We start from the raw sequence: 26,834 nt of genomic DNA on the forward strand, positions 1-26,834 counted from the left end.
TTCCAGTAAAAATAAATAAATCATGAAAAAATAAATAAAAGACTTTAATGGCTTGCTAGAATCGCATAACCCAGCACATTATCACACAGTATTTTTCTGCCAGCATAGCTCTGAAGCCAACGGAGACAGGAAGAACTGTTAGCCAGGAGCCAGGAGTTTCTTCTGGGTCTCCCATGTGAGTGCAGGGACTATCCTCTGTTGATTTCCTAGTCACCTTGTAGTTCAGCTTGCTGCTGATGCAAAAGAGTGGAAGATGACCCAAGTGCTTGGGCTCCTGCCACCCATGCAACCATTGCTATTGAGGGGGATGGCTCAAAATCAGTGGTGGTGCAGCTAGCATTGTAAATGTCCTTTTAGACACTGCCTAGTCTATGCTAACATTTTCAGGCCAGCTCTCTTCCTTTCCAGCCAGATAACGGGCATCAATAGGGTGTCTTCCAAAGGGATGACACAGATAAGTCTGGGCCTCACACACACATCTGGTAGGGCTTTAACGCCCACCTTATTCTTACTGAGGCTAAATCCTACCTTCTGAGGGTGGTACTGTGGCGTAGCTGGTAAAGTTGCTGCCTGCAAAGCTGGTGTCTCATGTGGGTGCCAGTTGAAGTCCTGGCTGCTCCATGTCCAATCGAGCTCCCTGTAATGTGCCTGGGAAAACTGAAAAATGGCCCAAGTGCATTCATGTGGGAGACTCAAAAGAAGTTCCTGGCTTTGACCTGGTTGAGTTCTGGCCATTGGAGCTATTTGGGGAGCAAGCGAGCAGATGGGAAATCTCTCTTCCACTCTCTGTCTCTCCCTCTCTTTCCAAAACTCTTTAAAATAAATCAAATAAATCTTAAAAAATTCTGCTGTTAGTTTCTGTTTATCTTTCCATAAAGTAACAGCTCACCTGGATAGGACTCATGGGCAGCTTCCATGTATTTGGACAGGCCCTTTGTGGATGTAAAATGCAGATGGTTTGCTAGCCTGATTACCAGAGACTCCAGTTTTCGGCATCTGACTAGCAGTCTTAACTGCCTAGCACAACATGGTTACTGCTAGGCATATCCAAGAAAGACCATAACTAGTGGATTTGGGGCTCAGCCTCACTGGGGAACAGAAACAGCCCTCAGAGATAATGTAATCCATGTAACAGATTCCTACAGCCTTAAGACAGTTCTGGCTAATAGGTTACCGATCCTTAGGTACAAGAAAATTGCAAAGGTCCTGTATCAGGCTCAGTGCCAGCGTCTCAACAGCAAGCCAGAGTAGAACCATCTGCTTACAGAGAACACACAATACAGCCTTCATGCAGTGACAGGCTGCTATGACTAGGGCCCCTGTACTGGAGCTGCAAATCCAGCCCTTAAAAACAGGCAGGCAGTTAGAGATGCTAACAGCTCCACAGGACTCATCCATGTCACATTCCAGAAAAGGATATTTTTTGGCCAGGGGTAGGGTGGAGTTTGGTCAGATCAAACATGTATAAGCCATGTTCACCATTTCTTGGTTGAGGTCAGAAATCCCCACGACCAGAATGAACAAAGCTGGAGGTTTTCCCCTAATACCTGGTCATGGAAATCTGACTATTTTTCCCTCCTTGTCTCTGTAGCTTTCTTGTTCTTGCTACTTCTCTTTGGATCCTATGTCTTTGATGTTCTGATCCATTTTTTCCCCTCTAATAGAATAAAAAGCATTCGGCTCCAGTTGGTTGGTTGGCAGGCAGGGTTTCCAGGCTATCCCTTCCAATGATATGACCAGTCCTCTGGACAGTGGGAAAAAAAATCATTTCTGAACACCAAAGGACAGAGAGGAAGAGAAGAATACTCATAAGCTGCTCATGCCCATATATCAGCTTTGAAGAAGATACGGAAGTGGACATTTAATCCATGTTACCACCATGAGATTATGGACTACTTCTCTTGAGGTGAGAAAGAGAAGGTAGATAGGTAGACATGAGCCCATATGTGTTTGAAAGTCTGAAGAAAAATGGGAATTTCTGAGTGATGAAACAAGGAAGCAAACTGGCAATGACAGATCAAAAGTCCTGCTGTTGTTCAATGCCCTGGTTGGCTGACTGCCAGCCCTCTCCCTGAAGGTAGCTAAGTCATATATGTATATATGTAAGCAGGCTTTTTCCTAATGGTCATGTCCAATTCTCAGTTGAAATCATTAAACAGAGACTGTCATCGTCCATCTCTGGCCATATTTCCTGAGTGACATCAGTAATGTTATCTATAAAATCTTCCTGCATGTTAGCACATCCTCCCCTGTTACTGACGTGCCACTGGACAATTTTTGTGCAAATAAAAAACGTCGTACTTCCTTAAGGTTAATTTCAAAAGTTGCAAGACCACATATTCTTATCACATATTTCTTCTTTGCTATGGAAATTTTAGCTCTCATCACCTTTTACAAAAGTACAAAAGTACTGTCTTGTTTTTTGCTTTATCTGACCCCTTCTACCTCTTTTGCTTTTTCTTCCCTTCCTCCCCTGGTTCCTTAACCCTCAGTGATTCCATCTTGTTGTTTGGGTGGATTTTCTATGGTAAGTTTTGCAAGTTCATTTGGAAAATTCTTCCCTGACACTTGGCTCTATTTAGCAACACCAGGCATAGATTTACAGCACTCTGTTGGTAATGAACAGACTCCACAATAAAGGGACTCAAAGTGGGTAATTGGCGTCTAGCTAGGCACTGTGCCTGGGGCCTTCTCTGCAGAACCACCCATTCAGACATCTCCAAAGCCATTTCACAAGGCCAGGTAGTTGCACATCCCCCTGCCCCCCCCCCCAGCTGCCTATGCTCCCACCGCTCCTGCCAGCTCAAGGGACACAAGCAACTCCTCTTTCTGGGCAGGGCAGCTCCAAAAACCCTTCTGGCAGGTGTGTTCCACAGGACAATCAGCACTTTCTGTGAGATGGACCATTGTCATGAAATCCATTTTATCTGCAGGGTTTTTTTTTTTTTTTTCCTTCTGCTGGCATAGATAGAAAACTTACACTTACCTAGCTTTGTGAATGCTAAACAGCAATTTTCTCAGTCAGCTCTGTCTTCCATCAAAGGGATGCACTTAAAATGAATATAATTGAACACTCACAAAACTAGATCAAGCATAAAATAAATGTACGTCATTAATAGCTCAAGCAGTAAGTATAATACCTGTACTTATTTTTCTTGTTTTTTTTTTAAAAGATTTTATTATTATTATTGGAAAGCCGGATATACAGAGAGGAGGAGAGACAGAGAGGAAGATCTTCCATCCGATGTTTTCACTCCCCACGTGAGCCGCAACGGGCCGGCTTATTTTTCTTGTTTTAAGATAGCTTTTAGGGCCCGGCAGTGTGGCCTAGCAGCTAAAGTTCTTGCCTTGAATATGGCACCGGGATCCCATATGGGTGCCGGTTCTAATCCCGGCAGCTCCACTTCCCATCCAGATCCCTGCTTGTGGCCTGGGAAAGCAGCCAAGGATGGCCCAAAGCCTTGGGACCCTGCATGCGCGTGAGAGACCTAGAAGAAGTTCCTGGCTCCTGGCTTTGGATCGGCGCAGCACTGTTGCGGCCAACTTGGGGAGTGAATCATCGGATGGAAGATCTTCCTCTCTCTCTCCTCCTCTCTGTATATCTGACTTTCTGATGAAAATAAAATAAATCTTTTAAAAAAAGATAGCGTTTACATTTATTTATTTTGAAATGTTTGAAAGACAGAGTGACGGAGAGGAGAAAGAAAGAGAAAAAATTGGCCATGGACCGGTTTAGTTCCCAAATCTCCATACAACCAGGTCTGAGCCAGGCTACATCCAGGCCTCCAAATGACCTGTAGGAACTTAGCCAACTGAACCGTCATCTACTGTCCTCCAGGATTGTGTTAGCAAGTATGTGAGAAGCTGAGACTTGAACTCTCAGTATGGGAGGTAGGAATTCCAGGGGTGGCTTAACCTGCTGTGGTATAATGTTCATCCATGTATTTGGTGAATATTCTGTAAGACTGTTAGAACATTCTCAATGGCTAAAATAAAAACCATGGGCCCGGCGGCGTGGCCTAGCGGCTAAAGTCCTCGCCTTGAATGCCCTGGGGATCCCATATGGGCGCCGGTTCTAGTCCCGGCAGCTCCACTTCCCATCCAGCTCCCTGCTTGTGGCCTGGGAAAGCAGTCAAGGACGGCCCAAAGCCTTGGGACCCTGCACCCGTGATGGAGACCCCAAAGAGGTTCCTGGTTCCTGGCATCGGATTGGCGCGCGCTGGCCGTTGCGGCTCACTTGGGGAGTGAATCATCGGACGGAAGATCTTCCTCTCTGTCTCTCCTTCTCTCTGTATATCTGACTTTGTAATAAAATAAATAAATCTTAAAAAAGAAAAAAAAAAGAAACTGAAAATAAATCAATGTAGACTTGCAGTTTGCCGCCTCCAGACTCATTCAAACTTGCTTATCTTCAGAGGCATTGAAGTGCACAGTCTCCAACCTATTCCTTGCTTGTAAAAACCTCAGTCTTGCTTCCTGGAGCAGAATACTCAGTCTCTTTAGTTTTGATTGTTTAGTAGAAAGCACACAGCAACGTTTATTGTAGATAAAGAAAGAAGAGTGTATACCTGACAGATCAGGTGGCCATCTCAGTGAACAGAGGTCAGTCTGCCCACATACTGGGGTTTTTACAGATGTGGGGTGTGGACACTTTCTTCCTCCTGCACCCTTCCTGGGATACTGCTGGGTGGAGGGCTTTCCAGGTGTGGCATCCCTCCCAGAACTTCATAAAAGCCCCTTCAACGAAAGACAGATGAGAGCCCCCTAAGGGATGTGTGTGTGTGTGTGTGTATATACAAGACTGCTTGTTTTTGTATTGCCAAAGTCTAGTGAACAAGGGAGACTGTCATGCTTAATCATGAAATAGAGTTAATCAAACAAAAAAAAATTTGGTCCTTTGGTACTGGACAAAAGCAACAAGAAATGACCAAAAATAAATAAATGAATGAATAAATAAATAGATAAATAAATAAATAAAGTGAGCTAAGGACAGCTGTGATCCTCTGAGCATCCATGTCTGAATTTAGGCAAAAATTCCAGGTTGCATTCCAGAATGTCATGGCTGTGCAATTGGTAGACTTCAAACCACTCAGAATGGGAAAGGAAAGTGTACCGTCTAGGTTACAGAGGGAGCAAACAGCAAACCTAATTAAGGTAAACATGCACTGAACAAAGGGCTGGGCTGGAGAAAGGAATGGCAGGGCAGGGCCTTGGGTATGCCCTCCCCCCCTTTTTTTTCGCTATATAAGGATTTATTTATTAATAATTTTTTTGCCTTTTCTTCTTATTATCATTATTATTTTATGATACAGATCCTTAGGCCCTGGGATTTCCCTTATCCCCTCCCTGATTGCCTTCCCCCTCATTGAGTTTCCCTGTATCATTACTATAGTATAGTTCTTCATACACAGTCATATGTCCATCACTGTGGGCATGGACAATGGCAGATAGCCCAGCATTCTATTGTCAAGATACAGTTAATAGTTTCATTGGGAGTCCATCTTTGATCTGGAAGTAGAGATGCATACTGCATCGTATCCTCACATCTGGATATGATAGTCTCCATTACACAGTTTCTATACATCCCCTTAAATGAAAAGCCACAATACAAAATCAACAACAGGAAGAAAAAAAATAAATTAAAAATGCCATGAAGTTAAATAACATGCTACTGAATGACTAATGTGTCGCTGAAAAAATGAAAAAGAAAATCAAGAATTTTCTTGAAGAAAATGATGCTATTGTATGATCTATGAGTCAGTGAAGAATTTAATAAAAAAGAAAGTGTTTTGAAGAGATAAAACTAAATAAAAAAAATCAAAATCCATGAGATCATTGTTGGTGAGATATGTCTCCTGCAGGCAACAAATAGATGGGATTTGTGTTTTTAATCCAGTCTACTAATCTATGATGTTTGATTGATGAGTTTAATCCATTTACATTTAGATTTTATAGAATGATGGTGATTTGGTCCTGTCGTTTTAGCAATGATTTAGTTCATTGACTTAGTCTTCTGTTGTTATTTTATTGGGATGTTTTTCATATTTGCCTTTGGTTTTGTTTGGTGCTATTCCTTTTCTCTGTCAAGAGAACATCTTTAAGTATCATTTGTAGGGCAGGTTTGGAAGAGGCATATCCTTTTAACTTTTCTTGACTGTGGAAGAATTTTATTTCATTTTCAAAGACAAAGGAAAGCTTTTCTGGGTATGTTATCCTGGGCCAACAATTTTTTTCTTTTAGAATCTGGAATGTGTCGCTCTATTCTCTTCTTGCCTGTTGAGTTTCCTGTGAGAGGTCTCCTGTGAATTTAACTAACATTCCTGTCGAGACCAGCTCCAGCTGACTGAGAGCTTGCAAAGGATGCGTGGATCGGCGAGACTATAAGAGGAAGAGATAAGACGTGGACCACTATGGCTTGATGCTCATAATGGACAACTTAGAAAAGTTGCCTTCTTTATTTATACACAAATCATCACAAGCTTTTGCACAATATTCAATTGTTTCATTTTTACTTCATGGTTAAGAGAATATAAAAAACAATCCTAAAGAAAACATTGTCAACAAACCGTTACTCACTGAAACCTGCAGTTGCCTGGCTGAAGCCAGGAACTCCACGGTTGGCAGCACATGCGGTTACATAGTGACAAGTAGTTTACTTATACTCAAAATTAATTTTTACTAAACACAATCAAACTAATATTGCTTAAAATATTGAGTACAAAATTAAAAGATCATAAATGAAAGGATTTTATAAAAGCATATAACATTGATTCTCTGCTAAATCTTATAATCAAGTCATGCATTAATTACCGTTACCTTCACCTAGTGCGGATTCAATTGTTTTTTGTTCTTTTGTTAAAGGGCAGTGAAAGGGATCAAGGCAACTCAGCCAATCTACAAACAGAGGGCTTTTACAAGAAACTTCCTTTTATCTTTATAAACTGTTTTCTTTCCCTAAATATAAGTGCCAGTACAAGATTGAGATTTTAAGCCATTTTGAGGGGGTTCACATTTGTTTCCCTTTAGAAGATGCCGCATATACTTTTACTTTCTGTGGTGAGAAACTAGAATTCGTCATATCATGTGTTGTAACAGTTCAAGGTGCATGGTAAACAAACTCTTTGTACCTCCATGACTGCCATCTGTTCCAAAATATTATCAAGCCATTTCTTAAGGAAAACATTACTTACACTAGGGCAAACTTCAGGTCAAAAGTGGGCACATAACAGGATATTTGGAAACATAGTGTGCTCAATTGTACTATTGTATACTTTAGCTGAGTGTCATAGTCTTACATCGCTAAAGATGTTTTTATCATAACATGATTGATCAATTTGAGGTGTCATACCAGTTACAGGAATCACTTCACATTAGCAGAAAAACAACAACAACATCCTCAGGAGGATTCTATGAAACATCAGAGAGGTGATTGTCCATACAATGGGGTGAGGCAGCAATGAGGTGAGCAGAGACATTTCGCTGGGCCTTGCCTCGCTGCCAGAAACTCCTCGTAGCCTTGCTAACCTAGGAGTGGTGCTCATCAGACACCCATGCCATCCGACCCAACTGCATGGCTCCCTACACATTCCTTTATATGTCAACTGATTTTTTTTTTTCCCATGTGCACATTTAAGGATCTTTTCTTATGTTCAATTGAAGAGAACATGATTATCACATGTTGTGGTGAAGTTTGCTTTTGATCAACCCTGTTGGGGAGTTCTGTGCTCCTCTGGGATGTTGTTTCCCAATTCTTTCTCTAGATTAGGGAAATTTTCCTTTATTATTTCATTGAGTACATTTGTAAACCCAGCTTCTCTTTCTTCACCTTCCGGGACTCCCATTACTCTTATATTTGGCCTTTTAATAGTGTCTTTCAATCCTTGAATACTTTTTTTGGCCTGATCCAGCTCTGCTTTCAGTTTTTTTGTTTGTGTCTCCCTGGTGACAGGAAATATCTTCTAATTCTGACATTCTTCTGCTCACTTCATTCTATTTTGGAGACTCTCCACTGAACTTTTAATTTGCTGTACTGTATTCTTCATTTCTGATATATCAACTTCCATTTGAATCATTTCCAGTGTGACATATTCCTTCAATTCCTTTAATGCCTGCTTTATGTGCTTCTCATTGTTGATAAGAAGTTTTATAACAAGTGTTTTGAATTCTGTATTCCCCATTTTCTCAATGTCTTTCTCAGTGAACTCTGAGGTTGGCAAAGGCTTTTGCTCCTTTTCCAGGGGAGTCTTCAGTAATATTTATTGTGTCTTTTCTCTTCTTTTGCTCTTGGTCATTGTACTTCTGGTTAGCAGAGTCTTCTCCTTGGGGCAGGTTTCTAAGCTGTGTCACCCACAGGTTCGATTTTACTTATTGTGGTTGGTACACGGCTCTTTGTTTGCAGTCACTTGTGCCACTCCCTCCAGCAAGTTCCAGGCCTGGGTTGTTACGTTATGTTTTTGCCATGGTCTATGTAGCCCCAGCTCCTGACTCACCTCTCTCCACCTCCTGTGATTCCGTGATGAGGCTGCTCCATTGTCTGTACAACCTTTCCCCTACTTCCAGTTGGAGCAGGTCCCAGGATTAGCGGGACATCAAGTGTCTTATATAGCTAGGTTGTTGTTGGTGCTGATCTTGCCAGTGTTGACTGTTAGGTCTGGGGACCACATGGACCTCTTTTGACCAGTACGATGCTGAATTCAGTATTATTTTCTCTGTGGCTTCAATGCAATGCATAGAGCTCAGTGAGTTCGCTTCCAGCTCAGCTCATGTACAGCTCACTGTTGTCTCTGAAGTCTTAAAGTTTTCCCACACTGTACAAAATGACACCTAATGAGTCACTGCTAGAGTTCTTGATCTGCTGGCCATCAGGTCTGAGGGCTACCTGGACCTATCTTGGGTGGAACTTGTAGTATGCTACTAGCTCAGTGCATGCACAGGGGTAGCAGGCTTTGGCTAGCCCCATACCCACCAGGCCAGCAGACCCTCCTTTCCTTGTTCTAGTCCTGCCTAGCAGCTCTGTTCCTCCTGTCTCTTGCAGACACAGGGGCCAAAGTCATGTTATCAGTGGCTTTTATCACCTGTCCTATACAGACCCTCCCTGTGAGATGTAAAGCAAAGCAGTAGTTGATCAAGTACCCCCCCGTCCCAGAGTCCCCAGAAGATGCCACAACCTCTGTGTCCCCTGTGTCTTGCCTAGTGTTTGAGACTGATTCAGCATTCACAATGTGTCCTGCCCTTGCAGCCACCTCTCCAGGAAGCCTGGGTATAGCCCCTGTGCCTGAGCCATCCCCGGCTCCCCTCTCCATGCCCTTCCTCAGCAGATCAATTAATAATAATAGTATTTATCAATTGTAAATAATAATGACTTATTATTTTAAAGATTTTTAAAAAAAAGTTGGAAAGTCAGAGTTAAGAGAGAAGGATTACAGAGAGAAAGATCTTCCATCTTCTGATTCACTCCCCAAGTGATCACAATGGCTGGAGCTGAGTTGATCTGAAGCCAGAAGCCAGGAGCCAGGAGCTTCTTCTAGGTCTCCCGTGCGGGTGCAGGGTCCCAAGGTTTTGGGCCGTCCTCGACTGCTTTCCCAGGGAGCTGTAAGGGAAGTGGACTAGCTGGGATACCAACCGGCACCCATAAGGGATCTCGGCAGATGAAAGGGAGGACTTTAGCCACTAGGCCACCATGCCAGGTCCAGCAGATCAATTTTTTAGCACACTCTTCTTCTACCTGCCAATGTGGCTGTCTCTGTGACACTATAGCCCATTGCTACCTTGGGTTCCAAATTCCCCCTCCCTGTATTCGCCTACCCTTCCCTCCTTCTCCCATGCTGGATGAGCAGATCTTATCTCTAACCAGAGTACACTATGTTCTGGTGGCTAGCTCTGAAAGGCTGACCACTTATGCCTCAACAACCAGAGGCATTTACCCTCCAGGCCTGGCAGTGTCAGAATTTTCCTGGTGGCAGGCTCACATCAAGGACTCACTCCCTTTCACCTTGGCCCAGTGCTGGGTTAGGCAGGCCCTCCACTTCCCATTCTTCTGGAGCCTATTTTGGGAAAATCCTGAAGCAAACCCAGAAAAGCCTGGTAGCCAATTGTTTCTCAGTCTGGCAGAGACAAGTGAAAAACAGAGATGACTGCCTGGTATGGAAGAAAAAAGAAAAGAAAGGGAAATTTTTTCCAAAACAATGTGGGTCACACTGTCCACTGAATTTTGGTAACCATGACTTAGCAGTTTCCTTTGCTATCTGGGGCAACAACAGCAAAACACAGTCGCTACACATACCACTGCCTGCAGAAGCAAGGCAGGGTTGCTTGCCAGGGTTGGAGAGGGGGCGACATGCAATTGCGAAAATGAGAAACAAGAGACACAAGATGCGGACTATGAAAGCTGGTAGCCAGAGGGAAGCCCCCTGCTCCAAGGAAGGAGGTTGACCCAGATGGCTTGCTGCTTTCATCTTTGGTTGAATTGCTTGGAGTTTCAAATTACAGAACTTGATGTGGCACGAAGTTGATAGCTCCATCCCCTACTGATATTAACCAGTCAATGCCTGATGATCAGGGAGCAACAGCACGACCCAAGTATGTAAGCCAGTATATAACTGTTTCAAGGACATCTTAAAACACAATCCTGTGGCTTTGGACTGTTGCTAAACTGTAGACCCTTGTCCACAGGCGTTGACCTTGGTCTTAGACTTTCGCTCACTCACAGATCACTAATGTAGAGATTGAGCTTGGTCTCTGGGACCAACAGTCTGTGATCTCAAGACTCTAGACACAGTCTATGCTGCTGTTCTTTATCAAGTCATGCTGTTTGCACACTCCATTGCACTCAGGCAGCTGGTCCTCAACCCTTATGTTCTTCACCAGACTCCTAGTGCCTCCACAGCTTGGGAACACCTGGAACACTCCCATCCCCAACCTTTGCCCTTGCCGGAGATCCAGCCTCAATCCTGCCCCAGTCTCAGTCCTGGGCTTGTCCTACCTTCAATCCCAACTCCCAATCCTGCCACTCTTTTCTCCATCTCAGATAGTGGTGTTTTCTTAGACCTTGTATCAAGCTATGGTCTTGTGTGCCATCTGATGTTCACCACCTGGCATATAGCACATTGCAGAAAGAACAGAGAAGTCTAGGGGTTTCCCTCCATGGTCCAGAGATCTCAGGGAGGGTTTCATCCAGCGGCTTTCGAGTTTGTACGTCCAAGGTCTGTGTTGCAGTCTCCTTTGCTCCTGGAGAGGTCCCTCTCTCAGCCATGATCTTTGGAAGAAGCTGTCTGGGTAGATCAGGGGATTTTCTTTCTTGTTTCTGGCAAGACAGAAAGATGTTGGAAGATCCTATTTAAAGTTTCCATAGGAGGATGATGTATCAGAATTGATAAACATGCACAACATGGAATGGATTCATCGAGTCCTTTTCCAACTCAGCTTCCCTTGTCTGTCAACCTTATTTCTGGGGTGGGCTGTAATGTTCCAATTTACAGGTCTCTTGGAGGAAGCATTATGGCTTGTCAGAGAGGAAGGGCGAGAACCAGAAATCTCAGGCTCTGAGCTGCATCATCCTCTCTTCTACCTCCCAGGTGGGTCTGGGGACACAGCAGAGTGATGAGCTCACGAAGGACTTTCTGAGAATTACTGGTGGCAAACAGTCTTTTTCTACTTCTCACACACAGCATCACAGACAAAGCACGTTGGAAACAGAGTGTCCTAGACAGTAGATGCTGCCTGCAAGGCGGGCTGGGGCTGAACTTGAGCCGAGATAGTGACTTCTTGCAATAGCTGGAAGTCTTCAGGGCCAGAGGGTGAGGAATTTTCCCATGTACATACAATGTGTCCTGAGAGGTATTTAAGGTGGAGAATATCTGTGGTCTTCAATCCCAGTCTAGTAACATGACGGCAGAGTATAAGCCAGAAACCTCTGAAGATAAATATGAGTAAAATAGAAAATGCCTTGACCAGTGCAAGCCCTCACCAAGAATATCAGCTTCTCAAGATCTTAATTTATTAGACTTTTGCTCTGAGCTGGTATAACATGGCAAGTAAAGCTGCTGCCCGAGATGCCAGCATCCCATATGGGTACTGGGTTTTGAATACTGGTTGCTCCATTTCCGATCCATTACCCTAATGGACTGGAAAAAGGTAGTGGAAGATGGTCCAAGTAGTTTGCTGCTGCTACCTGCATGGGATGTCTGAACGAAGCTCTTGGATCCTGGGTTTGGCCTGGCTGAGCTCTGGCCATTATGGCCTCTTGGGGAGTGGACCAGTGGATGGAAGATCTCTGTCTCTGTGTCTCTCCCTCTCTTCTTGTAATTCAGACTTTCAAATAGATAAATAAATCATTTTAAATCAGTTGCTCAATGAGTTAAAACTTAAATGGGAGAAAGGTGAGCACAGCCAGGCTCAAGGCCATTCCATTGACATGTCCCTCATCTCAGGTAACTTGACTTTCAGGTCCTCCCTGATTCACACCCAGGGCATTTCTACTGGGGACCTGGAAGCTTTCCAAGTGCTGCATTTCCGCATAGGTGATACAGGGATCAGCATAGAGCAGAAGCAGCAGCCCTGAGTCCCAAACTATGTCTCCAAGAAGTGCCAGCACAAGAATTTCTTGCCAGTTGGGGGCTAGTGTGATGGCTCACTGGCTAATCCTCCACCTGCAAGTGCCAGCATCTCATATGGGCTTTGGCTCAAGTCTTATCTGCTCCACTTCCCTTCAAGCTCCCTGCTGATGGAAAGTAGCAGAGAGTGCTCCAAGTCCTTGGTCTCTACATGGCTCCTACATGGCAGACGCAGAAGGCTCCTGGCTCCTGACCTCAGATTAGCTCAACTTTGGCCATTGCAGCCATTTGGGGGTTAACCAGTGGATGGAAGATTTTTCTCTATCTTTCCTTTCTGTATATCTGCCTTTCCAATCAAAATAAATCTTTAAAAAAAAAAAGAAATTTCATGCCAGCTGCAAAGTGAGAGAGCTCTCTGAAATAAAAACAGGAGAGTTTGGTGAAAGGGACCTAGTTGGGGACAATCCAATCTGAAAGGACATTCTATCTTCCTTAAAACAGGACATCATTCTTCATGCAGACCCCACAGGGAGCCTGAATCCTTCCAATAGCTTCCACCTACTCCCGCCTCATGTCATTCCGGTGCTGCAGCCACCCGCTACCCACCACTGCCGAAGCCAGAAGACAGAAACATCTGGATTTCCCACATAGAGGGCAGGAGCTGAAGCCCTTGGGCAACTTTCCATTATTGTCCCAAGTACATTAGTAGGGAGCTGGATAGGAAGTAGAGTAGCTGAGACTCAAACCAGCATCCTGGTTTGGCTTAGTTGTTATTTAGAGAATGTTGTCCGTGACCTCAGGAATGACAGAAGTGCACGTCCCCTTCTTCAGCTGTGGGCAGGAGTCAGCTCCTGAGAGCTTCAGTTCCTTATTGTTTGTTGGTTTGGCTGGAGATCACCCTCAGGTTCCATGTGGGCCTCTCTATGCAGGCAGCTTGCTGAGTCATGGCTGGGGAAGGAGTGTCTGCAGGAGGCAGAGCCATTGGGGTCATCTGAGAGGTGTCCCCAGTGCAAAGGCTCTTTTTGCATTTCTCATTCACTCCATTGAGGCCAAGTCATCAAGGGTGCCAAAGGGATTCCTGTTCTGCATATCCACAGCATCCAAGCCAGTGGAGTGGCACGCCCAAAGGGAGCTGTCAGACATGAGTCCTTGAGGCCCCTGTCTGTCTGAGAATGGACTTCCTCCTGGAGGTGGGCCCTGAAGCAGCTGTTGCTCTGAACCCCCACCCCTACTCCATAATATAGTGGAGAAGGACCAGGCAAAGCCAAAGTGCAGGAACTCTAGGCATGCTGGGAGGTGAGTTGTTGGCTCAAGGACAGCCAGGCCAGTCAGTCCTATAGCCAGTGGCCCGAGCCTTGGTTTTCTAAGATTTGTTATGGAGCCAGCATAATGCCTCAACAGGCTAATACTTCACCGGCTAGTGCTGGCATCCTCTATGGGTGCCGGTTTCTGTCTATGTGTCTCCACTTCCAATCCAATTACCTGCTTGTGATCTGGGAATGCAGTGGGAGGACAACTTGGATTTTTGGAATCCTGCATCCACATGGGAGACCCAGAGGAAACTCCTGATGCCTAGCTTCAAATGGGCTCAGCTCCAGCTGGTGCAAACATCTACGGATGGAAGATCTTTCTATCTCTCCTTCTCTCTGTAGCTTTGCCTTTCAAACAACAATAAATAAATCTTAAAAAAAAAAAAAGTTAAGAAAGGTCACAGTAACAACTAACTGAGGGCAGGGTTTCTCCATGTGAGCCCTTCTGACATTTTGGACCGGGTAGTCCTTCATGGTGGGGCATGGTGGGGGGCTGTCCTGTGTGTTGTGAGATGTTTAATATAGCATTTCTGGCCTCCCTCACCAGCCACTGGTAGCACCCTCTGGTTCTGAGAATTAAAATTATTCCCAAACATAGCCAAATGACACCTGGAGTACGGAGCAGAATCAGTCTTGGTTGAGAACTGCTGGTCCAGGGCTATGTGTCAGTATTCTCAACACTGAGGAAAGACCTTGAATTCCGTACTGAATGCCTTGGAACTCAGGAGATTTTCCAGTGAGGCTTTTGGCAGCTGTTCTCAGCCCATGTGACTGTTGGGCACTCTTCCCTCTGCTTCACTCAGTTACTTTCTCAGACTTCGCAGGTTCTTTACATATACATACTGAGCTGCCCTCTGCTGGATACCCTCTTCAGATATCCTTCCTCTATGGAGGTCTCCCTTCCCCTCCCCTCCTCTCCCCTCTCCTCCTCTCCCCTCCCCTCCCCCCTCCTCTCCCCTCTCCTCCTCTCCCCTCCCCTCCTCTCCCCTCTCCTCCTCTCTCCTCCCCTCCTCTCCCCTCCTCCCTCTCCCCTCCCCCTCTTCTCTGTGCTCTTGTCCTCTCCTCTCCTCCCCTCCCCTCCTCTCATCTCATCTCCTCTCCCTTTTCCTTCCTCTCCTCTCCTCCCCACCCCTCTCTTCTCTTCTCCCCTCCCCTCCTCTCCCCTCCCTTCTTCCCTGTGCTCCTGTCCTCTCCTCTCTTCCCCTCCCCTCCCTTCCTCTCATCTCATCTCCTCTCCCTTCCTTTTCCTTCCTCTCCTCTCCTCCCCACCCCTTTCTTCATCTCTTCTCCCCTCCCCTCTTCTCTCTTCCCCTTTTCGTTCCTTCCCTCCCCTCTCTTTCCCTCTGCTCTTATCTCCTCCTTTCCTCCTTTTCCTCCTCTCCAGCTTGCTCTCTGTCTTGCAAACATTAGCACCTTGGTCACCCTGGTCACCTCACATTTGTAGTGGCCTTTCCCCAGCTTCTGAGGCCCATGTTGGATTTCAGGATTATGTCCTCATTTGCTCTCTTGCTCTCAGGGGTCACTGGGTCATGGTCTTCCCTGGCTGGATGTTCAGTGGCTTGAACATTGCTGTTTCATAAACTATGGAGTCAACCCAAGTGTTGACCAACAAATCAATGGATCAAGAAAATGTGGAAAGAGCTTGGCAGCGTGGCCTAGTGGCTAAGGTCCTCGCCTTGATCCCATATGGCTGCTGGTTCTAATCCCGGCAGCTCCACTTCCTCTCTGTCTCTCCTCCTCTCAGTATATCTGACTTCGTAATAAAAATGGAATAAATCTTTAAAAAAAAAAAAGAAAATGTGGAAAATAGAATGGGATGTTACGCAGCCTTAAGAAAGATGGAAGTCCTTTTGTTTACAATAACATGGATACAACCAAAGGACAATATGCTAAGTAAAATAAGCCAGGCATAGAAAGATAAAAACTGCGAGATCTTTCATGTGGTATACAAAAAAATTCAGACTTGCTGAAGTTGGAGTAGAATGGTGACCCCCAGGACTGGAGCATGGGATGGGACTGGAGAGCTGTTGGTCAGAGGTTGTAAAATTTTTGTCATATGGGGAATAAGATCATGTGCAACATGGTAATTACAGTTAATAACCAGGTATTCTGTACCTGAAAATTGTCTAAAGGAAAGATTTTAAGCGCTCTTACACTGAAAATATTTGGGGCCTGGGGCAGTAGCTTAGCTGCTAAAGTCCTTGCCTTGCACACATCGGGATCCCATATGGGCACCGGTTGGTGTCCTGGTGGCCCCCTTACCATCCAGCTCCATGGCCTGGGAGAAGGCAGTTGAGGATAGCCCAAAGCCTTGGGACCTCGCACCTGTGTGCGAGACCCCGAGGAGGCTCCTGGCTTCGGATCAGATCAGCTCAGCTCCAGCCTTTGCGGCCACTTGGGGAGTGAAATCAGCAGGCAGAAGATATTTTTCTCTCTCTCGTCCTCTCTGTATATCTGACTTTCCAATAAAAATAAATAAATATTTTAAAAAGGTAAATATTTGTTAAATATTTGTTAATTTAGCCATTCTGCAGTGTGTTAGTTATTCTAAGCCATCACGTTTTACATTACACACACGCACGACTTACAATTGTCCACTAAAAACACATTTTAAAATATTTATTTATTTTACTTGAAAGAGAGATAGAGGGAGAGTGAGAGAGATCTTCCATCCATTGGTTCACTCTCTAAATGGCCTGCACAGTTGGAACTGGGCTGGTCCAATGCCAGGAGCCAGGAGCTTCTTCTGAGTCTTCCACGTGGGTGCAGGGGTCCAAGACCTTGTGTCATCCTCTGCTTCTTCCCAGGCCATTGACATGGAGCAGGACAGGAAGTGGAACAGCCAGGACTCCAGGCAACAGAGTGCCACAGGTAGATTAGTTCATTAAGCCATCATGACAGCCTCTAAAAATAAATTTTAAGGAAAACAATTTCATATTTGTCTCTATGTGTATGTATGTGTGCGTGCTTTTAGTGGGGCAGAATGTTCTTTAAAGCGAGGGTAAAATCCAGCCCTTGTTATTGCATCTTGGCCACAAGCAGATCCTTTAATTTTTAACTTTGCATGGGAGGCTAATTCCCTTGCGACCTTTCACATTACTTTTTTTTTCATCCACTGTGAACTTATGCCTACTTGCGTTAAAATTTGAAAAATGTCTGACTGCACATGAATATAATCAACTTGTATTCTTGACTATTACTTTAATACTTCAAAAACCTCTGAATTCCTCAATATTCCCAAAATACGCTGATCTGCCTAAATGCAGTCAAGTATGATTGCAGTATAACCTAATGTCAGCCCTGCTGACAATCTTCCTGTGGCTTCCCACCATGGACACACCTGAATATGGCAAGATGCCAACCTTGTATTTCCTGCATAGAAACCTGAAAATGACCCTTGTCTGTTCTTTGTTCTGCACATCCTCTGGTAACCCAGGCAGAAGGAACTTCTGAGTTTGCTATGTAAACTAGTTGTTGGCACAATTTATTTTTAAGTTTTGATAGGGTAGCCCTCAAGTTTGAAGAACATGTAATCTCAAATGCTCCCCCTCTTTTTTTTTAAAACTTGAAAGTCAGAGTTACACAGAGTGAGGGAGAATCAGAGAGAGAAAGAGAGAGAGAGAGAGAGATCTTCTGTCTGCTGGTTTACTCCCTCAAATGGCCATAATGGCTGGAGCTGGGTTGATCTGAAGCCAGGAGCTAGGAGCTTCTTCTGGGTTCTCTACATGGATGGAGGGGCCCAAGACTTTGGGTCTTCTGCTCTTGCTTTCTTTCCTGGGCCTTTAGCAGGGAGCTGGATTGGAAGTGGAGCAATGGGAACTCAAACTGATGCTCGTGTGGGATGCCAGCATCATAGCCAGTGGTTTAACCCACTTCACCCTTAATGTTGTTTTAATCACTTGGAAGAAAGAGATTTTCACCTCAAATGGCAAGGAGACGGTATTGTTATTTACTTACTGTCCTACACTCTGCCTCTCAGGGCCCTTGCACCCACATAGGAGACTCAGAAGAAGCTCCTGGCTCCTGGCATTGGACCAGCCCAGTTCCAGCTGTGCGGCTATTTAGGGAGTGAGTCAGCTCCAGGAGTATGTAGGATCTTTCCTGCCTCAGGGCAGCCTTGTATGCTGTTCCCCTGCCTGCAGTGCTCTCCGGTTCTTTACCTGGCCAACTTCTCGTGTCCGCCTCTCTGAGTAAAGGGCTTCCTGTGTGTCAGACATTGTGCTTTGCACAGGGTTTCATCTCACCTGAGTTAGAACCTTATTAAGCTTTTCCACAGCAGCTGGGATTTCCCTTTAATAACAATGTCACCGTTTATAATTCAGTGTACATATGGGTGTCTCCTGTCTTTCTGGCTTGCCTCTGCAGTCCCAGGGCCTGGCACAGTGACTGGTGGCCCACAAGCATGCCACAGTAGTTGATACCTGAGCAGAGAGAAACATCTGGAAGGAAGGTCTGGGGTCATCGCTGCTCCCTCAGCCCTCTCCGTAGCTATCTCTCATCACTTCCCATGCTTTAAGTATTGCCTCTGTGCTGATGACTCCCAAGTTGGTATCTGCAGTTCAAAGTTCTTTTTGCTTACTCACCACGATAATCATGCATGGTAACCATTATTATCCCCACTTAACAGTTGCAATATCTAGGGATAATGACATGTTCTCATGTCACCATTGAATGTAGAGTTTCACAAGTGTTGTTGTGCACACTTAAGGAAGTCTTACTATATCCTCGCTACAGAGTGCTGGTTCCATATTTCTCAGCATTCTTTTTGTTGAGCTTAAAGATTCCTGAAGGAATCATTCAGAATAGGGTCAATGACCTGGAGAGACAATTCTCAAAAGAAGAAATACAAATGAAAAACAGCTATGTGGTAAAAAAAAAAAACAAACAAAAAAAAAACAAAAACAAACAAACAAAAAAAAACTTAATGTTACCAGCCATCAGGGAAAAGCAAATCAAAATCACAATGAGATATCATCTCACCCTTTATCCAAACGATGACAGCAACAAATGCCAGTGAGGATGTGGAGAAAGGGGAGCTCTTACACCCCCGTGGTGGCAGAGGAGATTGGTGCAACCACTGTGGAAAAGAGTGTGGAGATGTATTTAAAAACTAAAAAAGCCGAAAATAGATGCAGCGATCTCACTCCTGGAGATAGGCCCAGAAGACATGAACTCACTCTATTGAAGAGCTAGCTACACCCCTGTGTTTACAGCAGTGCTGTCCACAACAGCCAAGACATGGAATCAAATGAGGTGTCCATCAGTAGATGAAAGAATTTAAAAAACAAAACTACGCAATGAAGTAGTGTAGAAAATCAATCATTTGCAGAAAAAAATAGTTGGAACCAAAGGACATCATTTTGAGTGGAATAAGCCAGACACAGAAGAACAAATACTACATGTTCTCCTTTATATGTGGGGGGCTAAAACTAAAAAAAGAAAGGACATGTCTGAGCATATCAGTTTTGGTGTAAATATAGTATTTTGTCAAAATTTGCTTAAATATTTAATAACTGAATTGATAGGAGTCATATGCTGCTCTAGTTCTAATGGTTTTTGTAACTAAAAAAATATATATGAGTTGGAGTCTGCATTATGGCGTAAAAGGTATACCTGCTTCCTGCAATTCTGACATCCCAAATGGTGCTGGTTCAAGTCCTAGCTCATTTTTGCCTTGGTATGCTGTAAGTAATAGAGGACATAATGTAGAAGTGCTTACAAATCTGTAATACCTCTGTGATTTTGGGGTTCCTGTGGGTCATCCTTTCTTTAGTGTTATCCAGAGCCATTTGGGGTCGAGACTAATTCAAATGCCCAAAGAGACCAGAAAAAGAAACACTACAATAGCTTAGTCATAAAATTGTCCCTGAGAGGTCTAATAAATCCCTGAGCAGGTGAAGTCTGAGCTACATCTTGAGGGGTAGACAGGACTTGGCCCAACCACCAGAGGCCAGAGGGGACACCATGGGTGCCAGGTGTCTATGAGTACACCTGTTGTCTGTACCAAAGGACAGCATGGAGCTGTTTGCAAGCTCAATGACCTATTGGATGATTTTCTGAGGCTTGTGCATCTGTTAGAGGGATGTGACTAGAGAGGGGACTGGGGAGGCTAGAGAAGCAGAGGGAGCCTACTAGATCTAGATGGCCTACACAGCCCCTACTCTTGTGTCTATAATACAGGCTTTATTAGGCCCCAGTATCCCTCTTTCAGCTCATAGTTTCTCTGATCTCCCTTTGATGATTGTAGAATGATTCCTTGCTAAAGATGAAATCATCAAATGAAGGGAGTGGCATACAGGTAAAGCCAAAGACAAGATCCTGAATCACCAAAAATCAGCTCAACCCTGTGGTTAACATTTCAGTATTAGTCTCTATTCTGAGAGCTTTGCAGGACCAGGCAGACCCTGATCAAAGTACCACCCTGTCTAGTCATAGACCCTATATAGCCAGGAGCCCACCATTACAGAAGAAGAGTACTGGCCCTCGTCACTCATCCATCATTGGAGGGCCATGAGCACTGTGGACAAACTTAAAATCCCAGCATGAGCTGATCACTTGAGGCTCAACCTCCCTTTACAAAGGTTCGACACCTTGAATCCCTCCAGATGTACAGGAATTGGTGGTAGGCACCTGACTCTGTGTTCTGTGCTTTGCAAATAAACTCCAACCTTCTTCCACTGTTTCTGTGCCAGTTAGTGTCTTAGTGCTCAATGGCTGAGCAGATCCAGTTTAGGGACTCTGCAGGTATTCCTCCAAAAATTTATGGAGTTGTTCTGTAACACATCACATTAATGTGCTTGGGGATTACTCCACAGTGGTGGGGAGCCACAGGAAGACCATTAGTAAAGGTGCCCAGCCTTATGTGATGTACACTTTAGAATGACCATGTCCTGCAGGGAAAAAGGTATCCTAATCCCCTGTTGGTAGGAATTTAAAATGAGTAAACTATTATGGAGGATAGTATGGAAATTCTTCAGAGATATGAAAATAGATCAACCACCTGACCCAGCACTTCATTCTGGGTAGGTGGGTGGGTGGGTGGGATGGCCTGGGGTGCCAATGGCAGTGGGGGAAGCTCACTGGATGCCCGTTGGCATGCTCGTGGGGTGCTGGAAGATCCTCTTTAGTAATGGAAAAGGAGCAGTGTGTTGGTGACAGAGGGAAGAGAAGCTTTGTCTTTAGATATGCTGAATTGGAGGAAGTTATGAAAAATATTAGGAAGTTTTACAGACTTTGAGGGAGCTGGAAGTGTTCTTGATTTAAGACAGAGATGCATCTAAAGAACTCAGCAAGAGCTATTGAGGCGGGCTGGGAGCCTGACTGGAGGGACTGGAGGGACAGGGCAGAGTTAAGAAGGTGTAAATAGCAGGAAGAAAAAAAGCGAGCAGCAGCCTGGGATGTTGTTTTTGAACATGAGGTCCTTTATGTATTCTTTTTTTCTTTTTAATACACAAAAGCCAGTATATATGGAGAAATTTTTCATGGACACATTACCTCCTCCTAATTAAAAAAAAAAAAGTATCAGTTGTCCTTGCCAAGAAAATTCAAACCAAAGAGCTACGGTCTCCAAGCAAAAAGAAAGGAGGAGATGGTAAGGCTGATTGCCCACACTGGTTGGTTTCAGCTAAGTGTTTACCTCAACATGTCACATTGTAGCCCTTAAAAAGCAGTGGAGGATGGCTCCAGTCCTTGGGCATCCACAGAAGAAGCTCCAGGTTCCTGGCTTTGGATGGCTCAGCTCTGACCATTGTGACCTTTTGAGAGTGATCTAGTGAATGCAAGACCTCATGCTCTGTCTCTCCTCTCTGTGACTGCCTTTCAAGTACAAATACAACAAAACTTAAAAAAAAATCAACTTACATTTAAAAGAAACCTCACTGTGTTCTGGCCTCACAGACTGCTGACTTTTCATTCACAGTGGCCAAGTTCAATGGCTATGGGTGAAGTCTCATCTTACTTGCTGTCTTCTCAGCAGTTAACAGCACTTGATGGATCACATTTTTGCAAATTTCCTTTTCTCTTGGTGTCTCCATCAACTCATCCGAGTTCATTTCCCACATCCCCGGAGCTTTGCTTTTTGCATAATCATCTTCTCTCTAATTAAATCTTGGCACACTTGCCTTCTGCCTTCTCTTCCTCATGTGATGGCCTGAGCTACTCTTTAACTCCATTTGGGTGAAACAGTTTGGGTTCAAGTGAGACCGACCAAATGACTGCTTTGTCCTAATAGTCACAAATCCTCTGTTTTTTTGATGCCACCTGGGTGGTCTGATTTTGATTAAATATCAAATTCTGAAACCAGCTACCCTCAGTTAGAGCAGACTCCTGACTAACACAGTATTTGATCCCACAAGTCTGACCTCATTACAGATGCCAGCCACAATGGGGTACTTGGACCACCTGTGTATCTGCTTGATCCTGTACACAGCCTGGGGCTCCTGTGATCCCTTCTTGGCCAATTCCCTAGAACATTTCCCAGAGCCCGGGGAAGCAATGTGCTTCAGAAACAACAGTCTTATTATAAGAGATACAATTCCTGGCAGGAGGGAGGCATAGGGATCTAGGATGGGGGACGGGGTTTCAGGCCGTGAAGCTCCCAACCATTTCTCCTGTGGAGGGTCCCTGCCTCTGCCCAGTCATGCTCCCATGAGGTAATGCTCTGAGAAGTGGGAAGCTTGAGGCTTAGTACTCCTGAGCAGGGAGGAGAGGAAATGGGTCGCCAACCTCAACCTACCTTCCAGATAGGTGGTGGGGAAAAGGCGGGAGGGCTAGGGGTGGGGTGTAGGGTTGGGGAGGCAGGGCACAAAGCTTCACTGGAGAGGCTCAGAATCAGAACCAGGACTTTTAATTCCAGTTCCTGTGTTGGAGGAAACTCTCGCTTTCCAAACGGCACCCAGGACTCCCAAGCGCTAGTGGCATTCTGACTTCTTTGGTTCTGCCAGCGACGTGTTCCTTCCTCTGCACACGCCTAGGTTGTGACACGCAGTTCTCTTCCCCAGCGTTCCTGACTGGCAGCTCCATCTGTGCATGCGCGATCATGTCCTACACAGCAGGGACCTAAAGGCCGTCTGCTCAGGCTCAGTGGGAAAGCATGAGGTGGGAAAACGGAGGGAAGGAACCCAGAAGCACAGGAAGTGTTTATGCCTGGACGGTCAAGGGGAAGCCAGGGGAAAGGACAGTTTACTATCATTCTCAGAACATCAAGGTCACCAACCTGGGAGTCCCCCAAACCTTCTTCTGAGTTTTTTTGTTTTTTTTTTGTTTGTTTTTTACTACTGAGGTTTCATTTTCATTTCATTGTCATAGTTGGTTGAATCACTGACCATGGGCAATTGATCAGGAAGTTGAACTGCCAGTAAGCAGAGTTGGTCCCTGAATCCTGATGCTATCTGGGAACCCTGCCTTGAGTGACAGAATTAGCATGGACTCAGTGTGGCTTAAGCATCACTCAGGAAATTCCCTTTGTGTCTGAGGAATCAGACTCCCTTTCTTTTTTTCTCAAAAGATTTATTTATTTGATAGGCGGAGTTACAGATAGACTAACGGGAGTTAGTTTGAAAGTGGAGCGGCCAGGACTTGAAGTGGCACTCTTGTGGAATGCCAGCATGGTAGGTGACAGCTTAACTCACTGCACCAGAATGGCTTCCTCTCTTGGTTCGTTTTCCACGTCTTTGGGCATCACTTCTCAGTTTCCTTTGACTGCCCATCCTCCTTTAGCTCAAATATTGGATTTTTTTTTAAAGATTTCATTTATTTTTATTTGAAAGGCCAATTTACAAAGAGAAGGAGAGAGAGAGAGAGAGAGAGAGAGAGATCCTCCATCTTCTGGCTCATTCCCTAAATGGCCACAATGGCTGGAGCTGAGCCAATCTGAAGCTAGGAGCTCCAATCTCCCATGTGGGTGCAGGGGCCCAAGGACTTGAGCCGTCCTCTGCCACTTTCCCAGGCCTTAAACATGGAGCTAAATCAGAATGGAACAGCTTGGACAACAACTGGCACCCATAGGGGATGCTGGCACTGTAAAAGCAGGATTAGCTGACTATGCCACTGCAGGCCCAGGAAGTCTTTCTTATTTTATTAGTTTTTGAAAGATTTATCTGTTCTTATTTGAAAATGAGAGTTACAGAGAGAAGGAGAGACAGAGATCTTCCATCCACTGGTTCACTTTCTAAATGGTTGCAGTGGCTGACGCTGGGCTAGTCTGAAGCCAGGAGCTCCTTCCGGGTCTCCCACATGGGTGCAGGGTCCCACGGACTCGGGTCATCCTCTGTTGACTTTCCAGGCCACAGTGCCAGTTCCCAAACACTGGAGGTCTTTAAGGAATTGTCGAGTTCATTCATTCATTTGTTGAGTTTGTTAAGTACAATGATTATTGAGCATCTGCTATATAGATCAGATTGTCTCTAAACACTGGGGGATATAGTAGTGTGTGGGAAGCCATGCCGTTGGGGGAGACAGTATAAGGGTGTAAAGAAAGTGGCTCCCCTGTTGGCAAGGCTACGAGGAGTTTCTGGCTGCGTGGCAAGGCCTGGCAGAGTGTCTCTCTAATCGCCTCATTGCTGCCTCATCCCATTGTATGGACATTCGATAACCTCTCTGATATTTCATGGAATTCTCCTGAGGGTGTTGTTGCTTTTCTGCAAATGTGAAATGATTTCTGTAACTGGTGTAATACCTGAAACTGATTTTATCAGTCATGTTATGGTAAAAGGGTCTTTAACAACTTAAGACAATGACACACAACAAAAAGCACACAATAATACAATTAAGCCTACACTGCTCTCAAAAGTCCTATTATGTGCCCACCTTTGTCCTGGAATTTACCATAAGGTGTGTAATGTTCTCTTTAAGAAATAGGAACAGATGGCAATCATAGAGGTACAAAGAGTTTATTTTCCATGTAGCCTTGAGCTGTTGAAACTCATGGGATGATGCAGTCATTTTGGCTTTCACATAAAGCAATAAGTGTATGGGGGCACCTTCTAAAAGGGAGACAACTGTTGTAAGCCCTTAGAGGAAAATGGTTTGAAACTTTGACCTTGTATTGGCACTTATATAGGGCAAGAAAACAGTTTGAAGTTTAAAAAAAGTTTCTTATGAAGGCCCTCTATTCAGGGATAGGCCAAGCCAACTGATCAGTCTCACTGCCCTTTAACAAAAGAACAACAGCAACAAAAAAGCCCAATTGAATCAACAGTAGGTGAAGGTGATGGCAATTAATATATGAATGAATATAAGATTTAGTGCGCCCGGCAGCGTGGCCTAGCGGCTTAGGTCCTCGCCTTGAACGCACCGGGGATCCCATATGGGCACCGGTTCTAATCCCGGCAGCTCCACTTCCCATCCAGCTCCCTGCTTGCGGCCTGGGAAAGCAGTTGAGGATGGCCCAAAGCTTTGGGACCCTGCACCCGTGTGGGAGACCCGGAGGAGGTTCCTGGTTCCCGGCATCGGATCGGCACACACCGGCCGTTGCGGCTCACTTGGGGAGTGGATCATCGGACGGAAGATCTTCCTCTCTGTCTCTCCTCCTCTCTGTATATCTGACTTTGTAATAAAATAAATAAATCTTAAAAAAAAAGATTTAGTAGGAATCTATGATATATGTCTCTATAAATTCTTTTCATTTATAATAAGCCTTATTTTAAATTTTGTGTTCTTGATTTTTAAGTAATATTAGTTTAAGTTTAGTGAAAACTGATTTTGGATATGAGTAAGTCACCTGTCACTATGTAACCACATGTGCTGCCAACCGTGAGTTCCTGGCTTCAGTTGAGTGATTGCAGGTTTGAATGAGAAATGGCTTGCTGAGAATGTTTTCTTTAAAGTAAAATGATAATAATGTTTTTTAGAATTGTTTTTATAATCATTCTTTTAGCCATGAAGTAAAAATGAAAAAATTGGGTATTTGTGCTTGTGATGATTTCTGTATAAAGAAGACACTCAGCTTTTTTGAGTTGTCCATTGTGAGCTCAACATAGTGGTCCACATCCCTGCTTGTTGAACATCTTGTTCAACAAATCAAATACAGGTTCTTGTTGTACATCAAAGCAAATAGATTTTCTTATTGAACATCTATTCTTGCTAATCCACACATCCTTTGCAAGCTCTGAAGTCAGCTGGAGCTGGTCTCTGGCAGTAGTGCATAAATACCAAATTTTTTAGAAATCAACGTCTTCCTGGTATTATGATGTATTTCTCATTACAAATTTCTGGATTGCTGTTTCCTAACACTGCTTTTGTACATAAAAGTAGATCGTGAAAAAGCGAACTCAGAACACTAGCCTGGGAGGTGAGGGTTGCAACTTCAGAAGGATGTTCAGGATAAGGCCTTCTTGCAAAGATGATACTTGAGCAGAAACTGGAAAAATAAAAAGACGGAGTTAACTATTTGAGTATCTTTGGTTGAATCAGAGAGTGAAAGAGAATAATATGGGAAGATCCAATGAAAGCCAAATTATCTAGAGCTTCTGAGGTTGCTATGAACTTTGGCTGCCATGGTGAGCTTGATGGAGAGCCACTGGACATGACTGGGCTGACACAGCTGACTGAATCATGGTCAATGAGTACAGAAGGCCGAAATGAACATTTATTCCCCCCACTTCCTCATACCCTCAATTCACTTCTTCCCTATTTCCCTCATTGGAAAGTTCACTTATTCCCTGTCTCTGCCATTCAAACCTGGAAGCTTCTTTACCATGTCTCATTGTCCTTCAGTTACAACCATCAGGGAGACCACTTAGAAAGCTGTTGCAAGAGTTGGCGTCATGGGACATTTAAGTCACTTCCTGTGATGCCAACATCTCCTATGGGCACTGGTTTGCATCCTGGCTGCTCTTTTTCCAATCCAGATTCCTTGGTTATGTTCCTGGGAAAGCAGTGAAAAATAATGCAAGTGCTTGAGCCCTTGCACCCACGTGGGAGAGCTGAATGCAATTTTAGGCTCCTGGCTTTGACCTAGCTCAGTTCTGTCTGG

The 26,834-nt window shown here is 44.6% G+C and overlaps 1 pseudogene; it reads right to left on the minus strand.

Moving 5' to 3' along the window:
• Positions 1-2,125: 2,125 nt before the first annotated feature.
• Positions 2,126-2,729, minus strand: LOC101535856 (density-regulated protein-like; annotated as a pseudogene).
• Between the last annotated feature and the right edge of the window lie 24,105 nt (positions 2,730-26,834).

The sequence above is a fragment of the Ochotona princeps genome, chromosome 2 (genome assembly GCF_030435755.1).
Source record: "Ochotona princeps isolate mOchPri1 chromosome 2, mOchPri1.hap1, whole genome shotgun sequence".
Taxonomy (NCBI): Eukaryota; Metazoa; Chordata; class Mammalia; order Lagomorpha; family Ochotonidae; genus Ochotona; species Ochotona princeps.